Below are 19,490 nucleotides of genomic sequence, written 5' to 3'. Positions count from 1 at the left end.
GTGGTTCTTCAGCAAGAACTGAATTCTTCAGCAAGAATTCGATGGAGGGCAGGTGAGCATGACTTCTGATTATCTTTTCTCCCAAAAGATAATATCAAGAACTCTTCTTGATCGCTCCTACAAGTGGAGATCGAACTGGTATGGCGGAAATAGCAAGAGACAATAAGACCAGAAGATAGAGGCAGTCCAACTATGTGCTATCTTCTCTCTTGTATCAGTAGACTGAAGGATGAACTGGAGGTTCGCCCTGCTCCTCTATTTATAGCCTTAAAGAGAGCATCTCCTAATCCCATTAGGAGTTTCCTAATCCAAATCTTGTATTTGGATCTGAACTCTCTTTAAGAGATAAGGATAATCCCTTATCTTATCTGTAGAGAAAGATCAACCATCCTAATCTAATTAGGAGTTTCCTGATCCAAGCTTTTATTTGGATCTGGACTCTCTGAGTGGATAGGGACAATCCCTTATCCTACCTGCTGATCTAAATCCCAGAATCGTCCCTCTTTAATTAACCTCATTAAGCCAGTTCGAATTGGACTTTAGGCCCATTAAGTCTATGTGCTCACTGAACCTCCAAACTGCTGCCCAGTTGGATATCTTTGTATTGCGTGGGACCCAAACATTGATCTACACATCAGCCACATGGGTTTAGCCCAACCTCTGTTACAAGGCCTGGCTGAATTCATTATAGGAAACGGTGAACCCCTGAGTCCATCACCATGGGCTCTTAATGGACCCAACATTTACACTAAATGGTCCTTGGGTCAAGCCACCTTATAAAAACCCAAGGATTGTGGGTAGATGCAAGATTAGCCCATCAGGTATTACCCTCAATGGTCTTACACTTAACCTCTTAGCCCATAATGATCAAACACTGCTCGACAAGGGAGGACATTTCCCTTGGCTGCAAAGTACAATGCTGCATTCTCTATTCACATGGATCCCGGGAATTAAATCTTTTGCAAACATTTTGAAATCATAATATATATATATATATATATGTATATCTCTATATAAATATATTTTGCAAAACAAATTTTAACGGTTGAAATCAACTGCCAGTAGTTTAGGTTTCATCAGAGAGAGTGCATCCCCAATCATTCACTGTGTCCGACAAAGGGGTTGATCCTGTCACTATGATCACCCACTCAGATGAATTCTCGGACTGTCCCAACATACTCAGGTTTTGACCCCCTCTAAGGATCTCACTGATTGGCATATCAAAGACAACCCAATCCGACACCTAGTGTAGTATCATAATCGAGTCTAGGCGTCAGGTGTAACATTCCAGTTTTGCCCATCTATCTCCAAGGTCCAGGGCAATACTGGAATTCTAGTCCGATTTAGGGTTTCATGAAAACCCACACTGTATGTACCTCAGGTCTCACCCTGGCAGCTGAGACAAGCCACCCCAACCAATTTGGCGACACATCAGTGTCAGTTTTGTCAGGATAAATCTCCCCAGGTCTATCCAACGGCTGTAAAGATTCTAAACTAACACGAGTCTCATATGTGTCCATTTTAAGGGTATTACACAGAAACACTGCATAATAACATGAATCAAATATGTATTTTATTCATTAAATGTCATAATATACATTATTCTGATTGGAGCTAAGGGCATGCACTGTCTAGGAGATAATTCTACCCATTTTTGGATAGTGGTTTGCAAGTTTCAAAGCTGAAAGTGTGCATACAGGTAATCCTTTTTCAATAGAAATGTTGCATTGTTTCTTGGTTAATGGTTACTCATCATCTCAATGAGATAGTTTGGTTTTATTGTAGCTTAATGAATTCTGTTTACCAAAAAGACAACATGCATTAATCAGATTTCCTCTATTTTTCCTTATTCCTTAAACCTGGAATGCAAACTTCCCCTAATCCTAATTGCTTATTTTCTTTACCAACAGTTCCACCTATATTGGACCCTTATAACCAGATGCAAACCCTCCTAATAGAGAAAATGGGACAGATTGCATAACCCACACCAAGGATGAAGGAAATAAAATCTAACACGAACTAACTCAACGCAAGCAATAACAAGATGCCAATAATCTAGTGTAATAATTACAATTGAACTCTACAAGGAGTTGTTTATTGAAATGACCGTAAAAACGCTATATTGAACAAGGTAATTGAACTTTACATCCATAGGTGATTAATGGGATTACTTGTTTCTAGGATGTATACCATTGTTAGTATGATTTTTGTGCAAATTGAAGATTTGCATGTCAAGAAGCACATTTTTTATAGTAAAAAAAAGAACCACATCAAGCATATTTTTCTTTTGTTTTGGTTAAATTTTATCTTGTGTGGATTATTCTTAGTTCTATCTTTTATGGTGTCTAGCTATTAATTAGACAAGATGAACAAAATGAAAGGAAAAGAAAAAGATATAGAAAAGAAAAAGAAAAAAAAGAACCTGAAGACAAGTCCAAATTTGTTTTGATACACAGAATTGAGTAGACGTTGCAAGCTTGCAGCCTTGTGGGCTCATGCAATAGTGCTGAAACTTGTAGCAGAAACTTTCTGTAGGCCATCTAAATTATCTCACCACTTTCTGTACATATGCTTGTTTCATTTTGTTGTCATTTGTCAAGATGGTAGGTTGTCATGGTCTTGTCAAATAGTGCTAAAACTTGTAGCTGTTGGCCATTGACTTTGATTCTCTTTTAAATAGGAAGGATTATCCTAATCCCATTTTTGTTTCTCTTTGATTGACATGCAGAAGGGAAGACAAAGTTGTGAGCTAGATGATGTTTTTGTTGGATAAAGGTGGAAAGTTGTGAGCTAGAGGATCTTTTTGTTTCTCCAGATGCAAAGAATGTTTTGGAAGCTATCCAAGGGAAAGGATTTGTGCATTAGTCTTTTTTTGATTATGTGGATAAAATTTGACAGCTATAATTCTTTTTGTCTCTTTATAAACAAGAACTTTTATTACAATGCTTCAGCCATCTTTTAAGTTTAATCTAAAAAAAATTGTAGGATTTATTTCTGGTAGATGCCTTTCTTGTAGGAGGCCCATAATGTGTTGGGTCTAAACTTAGAGACTTAGAATAGTTAACCACGATTGTAGTAGGTTTAGATTTGTAAGGATTTGTAAATGTTTTTGATAGTCCCAGGTCAATGATTAAGAACAAAGTTAATTGTTAAACAAGTAGGGCAACTAGGCAAGTATTTGGATCTCGGATTCAAGCTCGAGTAGGCTCGGTTCATTATTGAGCACGAGCTGAACCAAGCTCAAATATAAGTGTTTTTTATTCGAGCCGAATTCGAACTGATATTTCTAGTTCGAATTGAGCTCGAGCCCAAATTTGAGCTTGGTATTTTATTGTCGAGCTGAGTTCGAATAGCCAAATATTCGGCTCGGCTCGACTCGTTTCCACCCCTTCTCACCACATGTTCAAGACTTTAGACATTCCTAAACATGTAAAGAAACCCAAAAACTCAATTTACTAGGCTTTTTAGAATATTTTCAGGGGTTTAATCAGTCAATTCGAGGTTCTCATGATTTCCTTTGGTTTTTACGCCCAATGGCATTATTTTCAAATCTACTTATGCCAAGTTCAAACATGACATCTTAGTGGTACAAAATGTAAATTTGAAATGGCCATGATGGTCCTTATGTCAATTTCTAAGGTCCTAAGGGGTTATTTTGGGGGTTTTTAGGTTCTTTTGGTCTACTTGGCTTATCCTAATTGGTCTAATGGGTCAGGGAGGGATTAAGTGAAGGCCTGGCATCAGCCCCTCTCTTTTGTGGTCTTAGGTTGGGACACATGAAAGGGTGATTTAGTTTAGTACGTCGAAACATATTTTTTTTTTGTTTAATGGTCAAACGGGCGAATTGAGTCATGAAAATTGGTGTACTAGGGTTTTTTTGGTCTCTAACCATAGTGGTGAGGTCTAATTGGTCAAATAGGATCAGGATGATTGGGATATATGGCTGATAAGTTTAGATTAACGAGATTTGCCGAACTAGAATCTTTACTCGATGGAGAGTCAAACTTGGGAATTGTTAGATGAAATTTGGCAGGTAGACATATTTGAACATTCCAAATTAGATGTGAGTGATGGATCTTTAATTGAAGGTGCAGATTGGTTCAGATCAAGATTTTGAGCTTGTTCAAAAATGGAATTTTGCTTGTTTTAGAGGGATTTGGAGGAATTTGAGATTGGGATTTGGTGTGACTGGTTGTTAAAAGGTTTTGTTTTATGTGATGGAGTTTGATTGTATGATAGGTGTGGTGAGGTGGCACAGTCGTGATCGTTGAAAGTGAATCTTGTGGATTTGCAGGTATATGAACTGGGGTTTGGTTTCTTTTGGTTTTGACACATTCTAGAAAGAATGGTGGGGTTTGATTGGGTATCCGGAGTGCAAGGGGTGGGTCGGAGAGGGAACCGAGCAAATATTATCCCTACATCCTAACATATTAGCTCTAAGAAAATAAGTTTCGCATCCAAGGTTTTCATTTTAATTAGACAAGATACACTAATTAGGGAAAATAGGTAAACTTTTCATTGAAAATGAAACATAAAAAAAGAGAGCATCTTTTCCATGTATACGAATTCAAAGAAATTTACAATCAATAAAAAGGCAAATTACTAATAAAGAGAAAAGTTGCTTAATACTTTTTAAGACAAGCCACAAGCAAATAAAATTTATTAGATATTTAAATGTAATTAAATTTAATTAAAATACTTAAATTTCTCAACACCTTATCTTTTAAAAAATACAATAATGGAGAAAGTTTTTGGGCAACTTATTGATTCTTTCACCTTTCAAATTTGTCACCGTTTGTTATAGTGATAGGTGGGGGAATTGGATACAATACAAGGGGTGTAGATGGGTAATAGGTGGGTTTTTTTAATAAAATAAAAAGTAAATAAAATTTTGTGTGGTGAATAGACCATAATTTTCCCAAAAATTTTAGGTCATGACAACTGAGGAGTATAGCACATTGCTAATGTAGACTGCTTTTTTTTTTAAACTATCGGAATATATATAATAGTAAAAATTATTTAATATGAAAAATATTTTTTTTTAAATAAAATCAAGAAAAAAATACATTATAAAAAACTCGATTTTTTTCATAACCATAATGTACAAAGATTATTAAAACTTTGAAGAATAATTGATTACGTGATAATTATTCCAATCAATAATTATAAATAATATACAAAAAAAGAATCTAGAGAGTGGATAATTATCAATAATTATTGACAATAGCATGAAAATGTATATCTAAAGTGTGCTCAACAATTGACATTTGTAAAATAAAGAGCTTAAAAGTAATATTTTTTTATAATAATTTTATAAATGTCAATTTTATTATTTGTGCAATTTTTATGCTGAAAGAATTAATAATTGAATGGAGAAAAGCCCAAACATAGGTCCAAGAATCCCAAGCCCAAGTTCCATGACCCAAGTATGAGTGCTGATTTGTTTCCCGCTTTACTCTGAACAAGGTCCGGTGTTTTGGGTATATCTTTCTCTAAAGATGTCAAAATTCAATGATTCTTGAAGATATGGACAGCTAAGAGATAGGGATACAATTCATCTGTTGATAATTTTTTCTAAATCAATCTCTATTAAGACGAAAATTGAGGTATAAGACACGGATCCAGGCTGAGAAGATAGAGGAGCCTGACAGCACAGTAAAAAGGAAAAATCTGACCTAAAAGAGGGGACGACTTGTAGAGGTTATTTTGACATTATTTTCTCAGTCTTTTATCGGGGAGAAGAGGGGAGAATGATGTCCAAGCATGGCTAAAGCTTCAACAAGGCTAGGGAGGATCTTGATCGATGAGTTTTATTTGTTATTTTACTTTGATTCCTTGAGAGATTTCAATGTTTAATTTTGTTCTTGAGAGATTTCTTTTATTATTTTGATAAACCCTGATGTTATATTCTTCAATTTCAATATAAGATTAGTCATGCTCTTTTTACGTGCAATTTGTTAGAAAATAATTGATTGGGTAGATCTATTTTATGAGTTGATCATTGGCTGCAATACTGTCAATCTGATATATTGTCGTTCTTGGGTAGCTTGTAAGAATAGATCATTTTGTTCTTTATCGAAAATTAATTCTCTCAGAACAAATACTTTTGTTCTTGTCATTGGTTTCAAAGTTATATTTTCCGATTGTTTGTTTGGGATGTGAAATTTGCAATTGAGTAATAAATAGGAATCAAAGTCGAGACCAATTAAACAAATCGATCAAGTGAATTTTGAAGCCTTGTTCATCACAAATTACTTTTCATCATTTAATCATTGTTACTTTTATTCAAATATTTTTGCTCTTCTTTTTATTTTTAGCAAATCATTTTTTATAGGTTATTCACTCTTAGCGATATATCATTTTGTTGGTTTAATCAGCTTCTCTGTAGATTCGACACCTAAAGCTACGCTTCAACGACCGCTTAGCCAAGGATAATAATTTTGGGCGAGACACAATTATCAATATATATAATTAGAAAATAAAAACATTATTTCTCTAGGAAATTAACAGTATAGGCTCAGTTTGGAAGGAGTACATAGAAATATGTACAATGCAAAAACAAACAAAATAATGCAAAATACAAGGTTTTGTACTCTACATTTTTGTATTTGTACTCCTTCCAAACTGAGCCATAGCAACTACTATTTGGGATTGCAATTTTCCTTAGGGCCCCTGCGCCCTGCCCCTTGGGGATCTCTACTTGTATATGTATGCAAGCAGAATGATTAACATCATAGGAAATTATAAATTATAAATATTAAATATTTTAATAGGAGATTGTAAATTTTAAATATTGTAAATCTTAACTATTTTATTTTAATTTTTTAAATGAAATAAAAAACAACAACAAAATGATTAACATCAGAGGAAAAGCATGAGGAGTGGGGATCCTAGTGGGGATAGGGATGGGGATAACCTTGTCCCCACCAACAGGAATGGGGATAGGGATTTTTGCAAGGACAAGGATAGGGAGTGGCTCATCGTCCTCGCTCCACCCTATTGCCATTCCTAACAATTATCCGCCACCACCCTATTTGTTTAGGAAATCAGCAAAACATTGTTTTTCTTCTTATAATCATTTAGATTAGAAATTGTCAACATTAATTAATGTCGAGCTTGGCACATATAAATTATGAGACCAAATAATAATTTGTTGACTCGTTGATAGCTCTAAATATTTAGCTCAAAGAGAGAGATAAGGTATTGAAAGAGAGAATTGATCAGGTATAATTTTTGTTAGTAAGTTATTTCTAAATAAATAAATAATTGAGTACATCAAATAAATAAGAGTTTATAGAAGACAGTTCACTTAATTTGAAAAAATAAATGAATAAATAAATAAAACTTTATTAGGACGGGACTGGTATAGGCATTTTCAATCCAGACCAGACCCTTTGATAGTTCTAAATATTGGGCTCAAGGGGGGAGAGAGAGTGAGGATGATAAATAAATAAATAAAGTTTATTTATTATTGGTACGGGATTGGTACAAGTTATCCTGAACCAAACTCGACCCGTTGATAGCTTAAAAATTGGGCTTTGGGAGAGAGAGTATTAATTGGGATGGTTTTGGGTCTGTTAATTACTAGTTGTAATAATTTGTTAATAAGTTATTTCTAAACAAATAAATAAAATAAATAAAGGTATATAGATAATAATTTATTTAATTTAATAAAATAAATAAATAAATAAATAAAGGTTTATTGGGATAGGAATGGTACATGCTTTCTGAACCAAACCCAAAAAATAAATAAATAATTTAGTAAATTAAATAAATAAATATTTATTGGTATGGAAGTGGTACAAGATATACTAAATCAAACCTAACCTATTGACAATCCTAGATATTGGGAGAGAGAGAGATGACTTTCATTGTTTTTGTTTTACATGGTGGCATGACCATAAATAGTAATTACTTCTAAATACATTAAATTAAATAAACAAAGATTTACCTAATTTTATAGATAAAAATAAAATAAATAAATGAAAAAAATAAAGTTGCAAATAAATTAGATCAGATCCGATTTGAATCCAAATCCGATCTGATAAGAGTCAAATTCGGATCTCTCTTGATCCCAACAAATCAGATCAGATCGGGTCAGAAAGTTGATCCGTTTAGTTATGAAATATTATATATTATAATATGTTATTATATTATATTATAATTTTTTTATTACAATTATTATCAAATTAGATATTCGGATTAAAATTCAAATTCAAATCATACTCTTAAAAATCCTATGGATTCTTATTGGAATCAGATCGATTGGATTTCTTAACGAATCAGTTCGGATATACCTTTACCAAATCCGACCTATACCCTTTACTGAATCTGGTCCGATCCGTTTGCAACCCTAAATAAGGAAAGAGAGAAGAAATGATGAATTTCTTTATTTTTGTTTCATATGGTAGCGTGAAAGTAAATAATTTGATATTTCGTGACAAATATAAAAGGGGAAAGAGTCTTATTGATAGCATTTTATAAATTTGCAGGGATAGTTTTAAAAAACAGAAAGTCGAACATGGACGAAACTTAAAGCGTTAAACTGTTCTTTTTAATATAGATATATGGATATTATATGCAGTTTTTTATGTTTTGGTAAAATCTGGTTGCTGATTTTAAACTTTTAACAACTTACTCTTCTTAGTGCTACTGCTTATCAATAAAAAAATTAAAAAAAAAATAATATTAATTGATTATTAAATTTATATTGGCTTTGAAAGTGTAGGCATCATACCTGAAAAAACATGATAACAAATAAACCAATATTATAAGTGGAAACAAATCAACTGGTATTCATTAAAACAAACCAATATCATACTTGTTTGGGCATCATAGATATTGCCATTTCTCATATATTATTTATAGTTATCAAGCTTTGATTTTATTCAATTCCTATATATTTTAGGATTTTGAACCTTGGATACATATCCAAAATGTATCCTAATATGTCTTTTAAAATTGCATTTCTAATATTTTGAACCTTCCATATAACAATATCCAGAGAGAATACTGTTCCCCCTCTTAATCCCATTATTACCAATTTCCCACAAAATAAGAACAACAGTAGAGTTTCTGAAATCCAAAAATTACTACATAAAAACTTGCACAGTTGCATGCAAATCTATTTATATTCTTCTACACAAGAATTAAACAAGGCCCATGCACCAGGCAGAATGCTAGTGTGTACAAACACGAGATTGGAAATGAGAAAGACGTGCACTATACAAAGGTCGGGCAGTTTAATTACCAGGCCGCCATGATGATGGCATAAATATTTCTTCTATACTGGAAATGAGAAGAGAGCCCAGTAATGGCATAATAAGTTGGTGTTCTTCTACTCTGCTACTCAGGTGAGCAGTGGTAGATCTAATCAGTGTGGGCTATGGGCACATAAACTGCATCCTGAAGTGAACTATGGGTCCGGCCATAAAAAATATAAATGATCATTCCGGCCAAAAGCCATATCGAGACACGGAGCCACGTAGAAGCTCTGAGTTCAGAAAGAAATTTGTTAGACAAGTATGGAACCAATGCCCAGCACTTACAGCTTTTACACTACTCCAAGGAGAAGATGGTTCAACAAAATTACCCATAAAAGAAGACTCAAGAAGATTTGCGACGAAAATGAATAATGGAAATTCTTCAGGTACTCACCCAAGATTTATTAGTAAGTAGGTGTTTATGAGGATGCATGCAGTGGGTAGAAGTGGTACAAATGGACAAATGAAACCTGCAGAGATGTCAATGAATCATCCATAAATTTTCCAATCTCTTGCATGTCTATGGAGTTATACACACACAATTACAGAGGAATCTGAAGGTCAATCTATACGAAACGAGTTGCAACTACATACAATTACAGTGGAATATTGAGCAAGTCCAAATAGCTAGGCAGCTCTAAAAGGTCTATTAAGCAAGTGATCAAGCCGATTGGATGAACATACAAGAAAAACTAGCAGAGACACCCAAAGTTTTAATGGATGATTCTCTGCTGGTTGTCTGGCATCTCTGCAGGTGTTTAGTAAGTAGGTGGAAGTGGTACAAATGGACAAATGAAACCTGCAGAGATGTCAATGAACCTCATAGTAAGTAGGTGAATCATATCAAAGTAGTAAGCTAATTATCCAATAATTCTCTGCTGGTTGTTTTAGAAAACTATTTTTAAAAAATTTTGATGATTTAAATGAAATATTGAAATGTTTTTAATAATATTCTAAAATTTTAAACTTTAAATATATAGTTTATCAATGAAATCTCATATGTCTCCAACATATTGGCAAAATATCAGGGATATTTGGAGAAAAAAATTCCTGAAAGATTCTGTATCGCCACCTAGCAAATGGGGATATATCGGGGATATTTTGCCAAATATCGTCAATATTGCAAACCATGCTTCTTACCAAGTGAGTAGTGCATTTAGGACAGAAGGTGGTCTATGTCCAGCCAGACCTCATTAATCTCATTGTGTGATATAATGGAACATACCTCCTGTATGTCCAAAGTTGTGCCTCGACTCATCTTGATCTATCCAAGAGAGAACAATGAGACCACATAAAATAAGTGCACAACCAACCACGAACATTGTGAATTGAGGTATTCTGATACAAGAAAATAAAATCAGAAGCAAAGCAACATAAAAATCATCTACCAAATCATAACATATACTTCTTTCTATTCAGTAACAAGAAATTTCAACCATTAACTACATGATTTCTTTTTATACATGGCAGGAAACTTAAGCTATAGATACACTGCATCCATGCTGTATTTAGAAGAATAGCTTTACTTATTATAGGTAGACCATGATTAGAATCTTCTTTTCTAAGAATGACATCTACATAGGATTGTGTCTGAGAGACCCCTTAAACTAGCATGGTACCCTATCCACCTAAAGAAACATGTTAAACAAGTCTTCCATTGGACCCAAGGACAAAAAGCTTGTTCTCTATTAACCCCCTGCTTTGCTAGCTGATCTGTCAAAGAATTGCCAGACCTTTTTGTCCACAGTTCCACATGTAGAAGATTATGAAGATTATTAACCCCTGTCAACTGTTTTATTTCCCTTTCTCAGAGAACCATTCAACCAAAAAGCTTAAGCTGTTAGGTGATGTTCCTGAATAGGTTGATATTCTCTAACACGCCCCCTCAAACGAAAGCCCATTGGGCTTGAAGTGTGAACAAACACAGGCCCACCCATACCTTGTGCTGAAACTTAATTAATTATAATGGGGGTAATGAGTAGCAGCCTTGAAGCTGTTCAGTTTCCTATCTCTATTATTCCCTTAAAAGGATAAATTATCTTGAGTAGTCCAAGGCTGTTAAGTTTCATAGTATTAAATATGACAAATGGAAACAGGAGAATTATATGATAATGTCTTGGTTAGTGTCATCTATAGACCCATCAATAAGGAAAACTTTCATGTGGGCAGAAACAACAAGGAAATATGGGACCAAGAGAAGTCTACATATGTTGAACAGTGTCATTATGCTGGAGTTTATCAGCTGTAGGTTGAATCTACCTCATGTAAACAAGGGGAGAAGAGTTTATCTAGTTACTATTCCACACAACAAAGTGGAAAGAGCTGGGTCACTATAAAGTAATTGACTGAAAATGTGAGGAAGATGCAGCACCCTATAAAAAGTTGGTGAAACAGCAGCATCTATTTGCGTTTTTAGCTGGTTTAAACTCTACTTATGGACCCATTATAGTTCAGATTATTGGGTGTAAGGAGCTTCCCTCATTACAAGTATATTCCTTGCTTCAATCTAAATAAAATAGAAGAGGGTGCCACCCATTATTCTTTGTGCTCTATATTCTCTCTATTATCTTCTCTTCTAACTCTCATCTATGGAAGATCACATGGTGAACATTAAAATATGTATACAGACAGAAATACCCATACACCTAAAAATAAGAGTAAAATAACAAGTCTTATCAATGAATGCAAAACATAACTGATGAAGATGCTGAAGCAAAGAAAAAATGCATGGAGAAACAAATCAGTTTTTCCATTCCTATACCAACTTCAGAATTTTAGGGCCATAGGATATTGCTATTGTTTTTTTATTTTATTTTCTAGTTATAAGTGTCTTAAGAATAGGGTTTTAAGTTTTCCAGAAATTTACTGTTATTTCAAAATTACACCTTATGTTAACTTTCAAACTTATTATTTATAATAATTATTGTAAATACTTCTATTTATGGTAAACTTGTGTTTTACTATTTTTGGTATGCAAGTGTTATTTGAATGTCCCTATACATTACCCATGGATTTGTCGTAGTTTTAAAGCAATTAGAAGTTAATTTGGGTTAGTATCCTAGTCCAAATTCAAGCCTATAAAGGGACATCCGAGTCTATGAGTTGAATCTATAAATAGAGTCATTGTAATTGCAATTAAGAAAAAGTTGATCTAATGAAATAAAGTTTGGTTTGATGAATCTGGTTGTTGCCAGGAATTTTCATCTATTTTCCTCTCTCACCTATTTCTTCTTCTAGTTATTTTTGATTGTTTGCTCTAACAGCAAGAGTTGTTCTCCCTTTCTTTCTAGTTTCTTACTCATTTTTTTGGTGGACACCAAGCTATTTACTTGTTTTCCATCCCTGTTCTTCGTTCTTAATAATCCCAAACCTCTTCTTCACCCCACAAAGCCCACCACCGAATTTGGAATTTGTACGACCTCTAGCCTGTCCTCATCAATTAAAGGCTGGTTAGCATCAATTTCAGAGTATAATAGGAAGGGCTTCTAAGCACAATCTACCTTGGTAGGTGTTCAGCTGAAGCTGCAGATGTAAGAAGCAGTACACCTACACAAACAAATGCTATGTTCCACACAGCAACCTTTCGCCTCTTTTCTTTCTTTAACTTATCTGCAACAATTAATATATATATATATATATATATATATATATATATAAAGAAATAGAAGTCCCCAGAAGATGAAGGGTAAAGGCAGAAAATAAAAGACACAACAAGAAATTACATGTAAGGAGTGGATATCAAACATAAGGATTACCAGACTGCAGTGCCTGCTGATCATTAACATATCTTTATATGTCAAAATGATGGCTAAGATATCTCCCTTCCCCTCTAAGAGATCAATAATTCTAAATATCAACCCATTTGGGGATGTGAGGCCCTTAAATAGACTCCATTTCTATACCACCCACAAATATCTCTCTGATGATTCAAAAGGAATGGTGATAACATGATTACATATCATCCACTAAAAACATTTCTAGGTGACACTTGACAGTATCACATGGATGCAGATGGAACAAGCATCTTATGTCCAGTCTTAATTCCACAAAATTACAGAACATGGGCTTTCTTTAGAGTCATGCTAATAATTATAGCAATAATGATAATTATAATAATTGAACAAGGAGAATCTAACATTCATTCACCTATAGAAAAGGTCTTAATAAATGCAAAATGTTCATCTTTCCAATTAGGAGTTTTCACAGGGAAGATGGAATTCTGGGTGTATATTTAACAACAAAGGTGACATACAAAGTTGTAATAACTATTGGGCGATTAAACTCATGAGCCACACTGTGAAACTTTGGGAGAGAATAGTTGAACAAAGATTACGACTTGAAACAGGTATTTTAGAGAATCGATATGGCTTTATGTCAGTGATATCAACCATGGAAGCTATATCTCTTTTGAGATGATTGACAGAAAAATTTAGAGATAAGAAGAAAGACCTTTCATATGGTGTTCATTGATCTAGAGAAGGCATATGATAGAGTACCTAGAGAGATAATATGGTGGGTATTGGAAAAGAAAGGGGTTCAAAATAGGTATATAGACCTAATTAAGGATATGTATGAGGAGGCAACAACCAATGTCCGAACACTAGTAGAAGAGACTTCAAATTTTATAGTTATGGTGGGTCTTCACCAAGGTTCAACACTTAGCCCTTACCTATTTGTATAGATCATAGATGAATTCACTAAACATATTCAGGAAGAAATTCCATGGTGCATGTTGTTTGCAGACGATACTGTTTTTAATTGATGAAACTAATGAAGCATTAAATGCAAAATTAAACTTATGGACAAATGCCTTAGAAATAAGATGTTTTAAAATAAGACTAAAATAGAGCATACGACATGTAATTAGTAACAAAAGGAGTGTAAATCAGGATATGCTACAGTACCTTGGTTCAATAATTCATAACAAGGGAGAGATTAAGGAGGATGTCACCCAAAGAATTAGAACAGGTTGGGTAAAAAGGAGGGGTGCATTTGGACTTTTGTGTGATAGGCGAATACAACTTAGATTAAAAGGAAAATTCTATAAAATAGTTGTAAGGCCAGCTATGTTGTATGGAATAGAGTGTTAGGTAGTTAAGAAACAACATGTCTAGAAAATGAGTGTGATAGAACTGTGAATACTAAGATGGATGAGAGAAAAGACTAGAAAGGACAGGATCAAGAATGAAGTCATCCGTAGGAACTTAGGGAGTAGCTCCAATAGGTGATAACATGAGAGAAAGTACACTAAGATGGTTTCATCACATGCATTGAAGACCATCAACAAAACCAGTTACAAGTGAATTGTTATAAGTTGAAGGGGCTAGAAGGGATAGGGGTAGACCAAAAAGGACATGGATAGAAATAGTAAGAAATTTAAGCACTAAATAATTTAATAGTGGATATAGATTTAGATAGAATGGATTAGTAAAACAGGATTCATGTAGCAGACCCCATATAGTTGGGATATGACGACGACGACGATGATGATGATGAATGTTCCTTACGTCAAGTGAACAAAGGAAAAACTAAAAAAAGTAAAGAAATGGCGATGCATTACTTCATTTATGTGATAGTTTGATGTGTGTCAAACAAAAATAGTTCATTTGATAAGTCCATGCAACATTGCAAATAGTTGTAAGTAAACTACTTAGTATGACCCACTGTGCTGTTGATACACAGTTCCATAAATCCTACTCTGCAATGCATGACACCTTATAACTGCATCTCCAATTTACCAATTGCATTGTTGATCCATAATCAACCCAACTCCATGAATACATGACAACTTAATGCAAGTACCTTATATATCAAAGATAACAGATGCTCAATCTAATATTTACTTTGGTCAAATACTTTTGGAATAAGGGGATCAGCAATAGCTACTTCAGTATTATCCTCAAAGTTGTAAGTAGAATCTTTTGGATTTTCCCCATTACAGTACCACTACCATGCGATGATGATACTGAATCAATTGTCTCCTTAAGTGATGATGGAAGTGGCACTTCATCTGGTGGAATGTATCTGAGTATCAAAATAGAAACATCAACAACAGTGAATGCAAGAAGTGTTCCCACACTGACCTGCAAAAAAGAGTAACCTCCAAAAGTTGGCTATTCATAATATAAATAAAATCTGACATGAATGCAACAAGTTAGGTTGTTTTGTAAGTGGTGGTCCAAATGCCTGTTAGGCTATTCATGCAGGTGAGTCCAAGGGTTGTCACAAAGTGGAACCCATCCAAGAGGAAGTATAAAGATCTACCAAATCTTTCATGATGCGTACATCCAAGCAGTTCAAATAGAGATAGGAATGGATCCTGATTGGAAGATTTCCATACAAAAGTGACCCAATCTAATGTTATATCCTAGGGTCCTTTTGGCACACTATGGATCAGGAAGTAGGTCATTATTATTTTTCAACAAATCCATACTGTGTGAATAAATCCTTTGTTATGCTATTACCAAATTAGGTATATGGGATTTCCATTATTATCAAAAATCATTTTTCTTCAATTTCAAACATGACAGTAGATATCTTCCCACACCAAACTTTCTCCACAAGATCAACTTACCATGCCTGCCAACTGTGAAACATCCATAAACAATGCTAGGATTGCAGCAAAAACTCCAGTTGCAATTGTGCTATTGACAGGAACTTGGTTGTGCTTATGTACATCTGAAAAGAAAGCTGGAAGTAATCCATCTCTAGCCATTACCATCAGGATTCGAGGCTGAGAAAATCAAGGGCATTTAATCTCAGTACAAATTTACCAGAATTAACCCTTTTTGTGTGAAAATCTATGATTATTACTAAGAACATGTTTTTGAAAACTGTTAAAGTATTGGAATTGTATTAAGTACCAACAAGAACCCATGTACAACAAGAGACCGTTCATTTGAAATTTAGGGTCTGTTTGGTTTGTGATCAAGACAAGAATTGGAATTCAAATCGGAATCAATCGAAAATTTTCAATTTTGTATTATTTTATTAATATTTTATATCATATTATTACTTTACTAATTTTGTTATATTATTATTTTAGTAATACTTTATTATTGTTTTATTAGCAATTTATTATGAATATTTTATTACAAGTTTATTAATAATTTATTATTTTACTAATAGTTTCTTAGTATTGTCTTATTATTATTCTACTACTACTACTACTATTATTATTATTATTATCATCATCATCACGATCATCTTATTATTATTACTTTAATAATATTTTATTAGTATTTCATTATTTAATTATTAATGCTTCATTATTATTTGTTGAATAGTTTATTCATATTTTTAATTAGTATTTTATTATTAATTTACTTATATTATATTAATATTTTATTTGCACATTATTATTATTATTAATTTATATATGTTTTTGTTATTTTATTATTTGCCCTTTGTTTTTGTTATTTTACTAATAGTTTCTTAATGATTTATTATTTTATTATATTTATTAATATATTATTATCATCATCTTATTATTACTTTAACAATATTTTATTATTTTACTAATATTTATAATATTAGGACTTGGGGTTTTTTGTCAAGAGTTCTTTTCTTCTTGACAAGCTCTGGTATGGGAATCCCATTCCCAAGGAGGGTGATAGGTTACTGCCTATCTCAGGGATCCTTCGAGGGGAACCGACCTCTAGAGAGAGAGGAGAGGAAAAGTCTGTATTCTTCTTATTCTTTTCTTAGTAGAAGGCACAACTTATATAACTGCAGCTAGCCGTTACATTTTAGAGTTAACAACTGAGTTGGTTACGGTCATGGAGTTGGCTGCGATTCCTTCGTTTGTGGTCTGGAGCTGCTTTGGTGCAGGGCGGGTGTTCCTCTTCCATGTATACACCATCGTGACTGGTGGTCGTGGCTCATTAGCATAGCGGGCTGGGCTTGGGCCAGCCACTGGGTTCTTATCATCTCCTCCCTTCTTTAGAATGACCTTGGCCTTGAGGTCCAGATTTGGGAACTAAGTTTGCAACTCCTCGTAAGGTTCCCAAGTGGCATCTGTTGTAGGCAGCCCTTCCATTCTGCTAGAGCCTCCTGGATGAACCGCTTCCCCCTTTTAATCCATCTAAAGTCCGTAATGCTCTTCGGTTCAGTAACTAAGCCTCCGTTGTCAGTGAATGTGGGTAATGTTGGGCTGATGATGGACTGGGGGGTGATGCATTTCTTGAGCAAGGATACATGGAAGACTGGGTGAAGGCAGGAGGAGGGAGGAATCTCCAGTTTGTAGGCAACCGGTCCAATTCTTTCCAAAACCTTGTAAGGGCCGAAGTAACGGGGCCCCAATTTCGGCTAGGCCCTCTTTGTGACCGAGACTTGACGGTAGGGTTGCAGCTTCAGGTAAACATATTCCTCAACCTGATACTCTACCTCCCAACGCTTCTTATCGTAGTAATACTTCATTATTTGTTGGGCCCGGTTCAGGTTGGACTTAAGTTCCTGCAAAACCTTGTCTCTGTTGATCAATTGTGTGTCTCCACGGCGGCCACATTACTGGACCCTAATTCATACGGCATAATGGCAGGAGGATCCCTTCCATACTCGGCTTTGAAGGGAGTCATGGCCGCTAACCCTTGGTATGTAGAGTTGTACTAGTACTCGGCCCAAGGTAACCACTGGGCCCATTGCCGTGGCCTGTCTCCTATAAAACACCTCAAATATGTCTCCAAGCACCTACTTACCACCTCAGTTTGGCCATTAACTGGTGGACCTGTATAGCTTAGTCCCCTAGAGTCGGAAATACTCTCTCCAAAACTGGCTAAGGCAGGCTGGATCCCAATCCGAAACAATCGATTTGGGAGTTCCATGTAACTTGGCGACATCTCTGATGAAAACTTCAGAAACCATTGCAGCAGTATAAGAGTGTGGAAATGCTGAGAAGTGTGCATACTTGCTTAGACGATCAATGACCACCATTATAACTGAATACCGGTTGGACTTGGGCAACCCTGTAATGAACTCCATCGAGATCTCCTCCCATACCTGTGTGGGCATTTTGAGAGGCTGCATCAATCCGGGAGGTGCCTGGGAATCATACTTCTGCTGCTGACAAATAGTACAGGCAGCCACATACTGTTGGACCCTCCTTCTCATACTAGCCCAGTAGTAGTGTGAGGACAATCGTTTATAAGTTCTCAGAACTCCAGAGTAACCCCCTTGAGGTGAGTCGTGAAATAGTTGTAAGAGAGTAGGAATGTGTGGTGAGGAGGAAGGTAACACGTACTGCCCCTTGTATAGCAGATCTGGACCCATCATGGTGTATCCTGGTACGGTGGTGGGGTCTTGTTGATAATGGGCCCGTATTTGGGCCAATTCTGGTGCCTCACGAGCTTCCAACCTGATGGATTCAAATAATGGGTGAATGGGTTGGGAGCTTGTCAACTGATGAAACTCAACTACCCTGGAGAGGGCATCTGCTGCCTTGTTGGTGGGCCCTTGGTTTTCATTCAATAGAACAGTCATACCCAAGAAGCTTTGAGATCCATTTTTGTTGCTCTTCTGTGTGGACCCGTTGCTCCAACAATAACTTGAGACTCCTATGGTCTGTTCGAATGATGAAATGCCGGCCCAATAAATAAGCCCGCCATTTCTAGACGGCCAAAACAACAGTCATAAGTTCCTTTACATAAGCAGAATAATTCTGGGCCTGGGCTGTCAATGTAGAAGAACTACTGAAGGGTAGTTTTGTAATTCTACTGTTCTGTACTTTATTTTTTCTTTCTTGTACTATAATTGGCGTGTACTTTAGTGTACAGACCCTTTTTATTCTCTTTGTAAGGACAATCTTGTCTATTCACATAAGTTTAATATAAATACATCTTTTTTGGGTTGGTTCGATCAGAGTGATCAACCCTAACAGATCTGGACTTTTGTCTTTCTCTCTTCTCTCTCTCTCTTTCTCAAGCTGACATGGTATCAGAACAGGCTACTCTCTGATCTTTTTCTCCTCTCTTTGATCAGTGTGACATCTGTTGTTACTGCCGATTAAATCTGGATTGTTTTGATCTATCCAGAGATTAGTTTTCTCTGTTTTGCACATCTAAGGAGAGCTTTTATTAGATCTCTCTCATACGACTTCAGTTTGCAGTGAGATTTGAAAGGAAGTGTCGTCTAGGCCCTCTCATCATACTCTGAAAATATCATCGAGATCTGAGAAGATTTGAGAGAGATCTATACATCTCTTCTGGGCGGCTGCACCTAGACTTTCCTTTT

The 19,490-nt window shown here is 35.1% G+C and overlaps 1 protein-coding gene across 1 annotated transcript in view; it reads right to left on the bottom strand.

Annotated features, from left to right (window-relative positions):
- Positions 1–9,477: 9,477 nt before the first annotated feature.
- Positions 9,478–19,490, bottom strand: part of LOC104604152 (cationic amino acid transporter 2, vacuolar-like) — a 77,337-nt gene continuing 67,324 nt past the window's right edge. The window contains exons 9-14 of the transcript XR_016082883.1: positions 15,838–15,996; positions 15,107–15,287; positions 10,404–10,601; positions 9,858–10,062; positions 9,658–9,733; positions 9,478–9,493 (exon numbers count right to left, since the gene is read on the bottom strand). The gene's annotated coding sequence lies outside the window, so the exon portion shown is untranslated. The remainder of the gene's footprint in view (positions 9,494–9,657; positions 9,734–9,857; positions 10,063–10,403; positions 10,602–15,106; positions 15,288–15,837; positions 15,997–19,490) is intronic.

The sequence above is a fragment of the Nelumbo nucifera genome, chromosome 2 (genome assembly GCF_055504915.1).
Source record: "Nelumbo nucifera cultivar China Antique chromosome 2, China Antique-T2T, whole genome shotgun sequence".
Classification (NCBI taxonomy): domain Eukaryota; kingdom Viridiplantae; phylum Streptophyta; class Magnoliopsida; order Proteales; family Nelumbonaceae; genus Nelumbo; species Nelumbo nucifera.
Note: the sequence above shows the minus strand (reverse complement) of the source record. Positions and strands in the feature narration are given on the sequence as shown.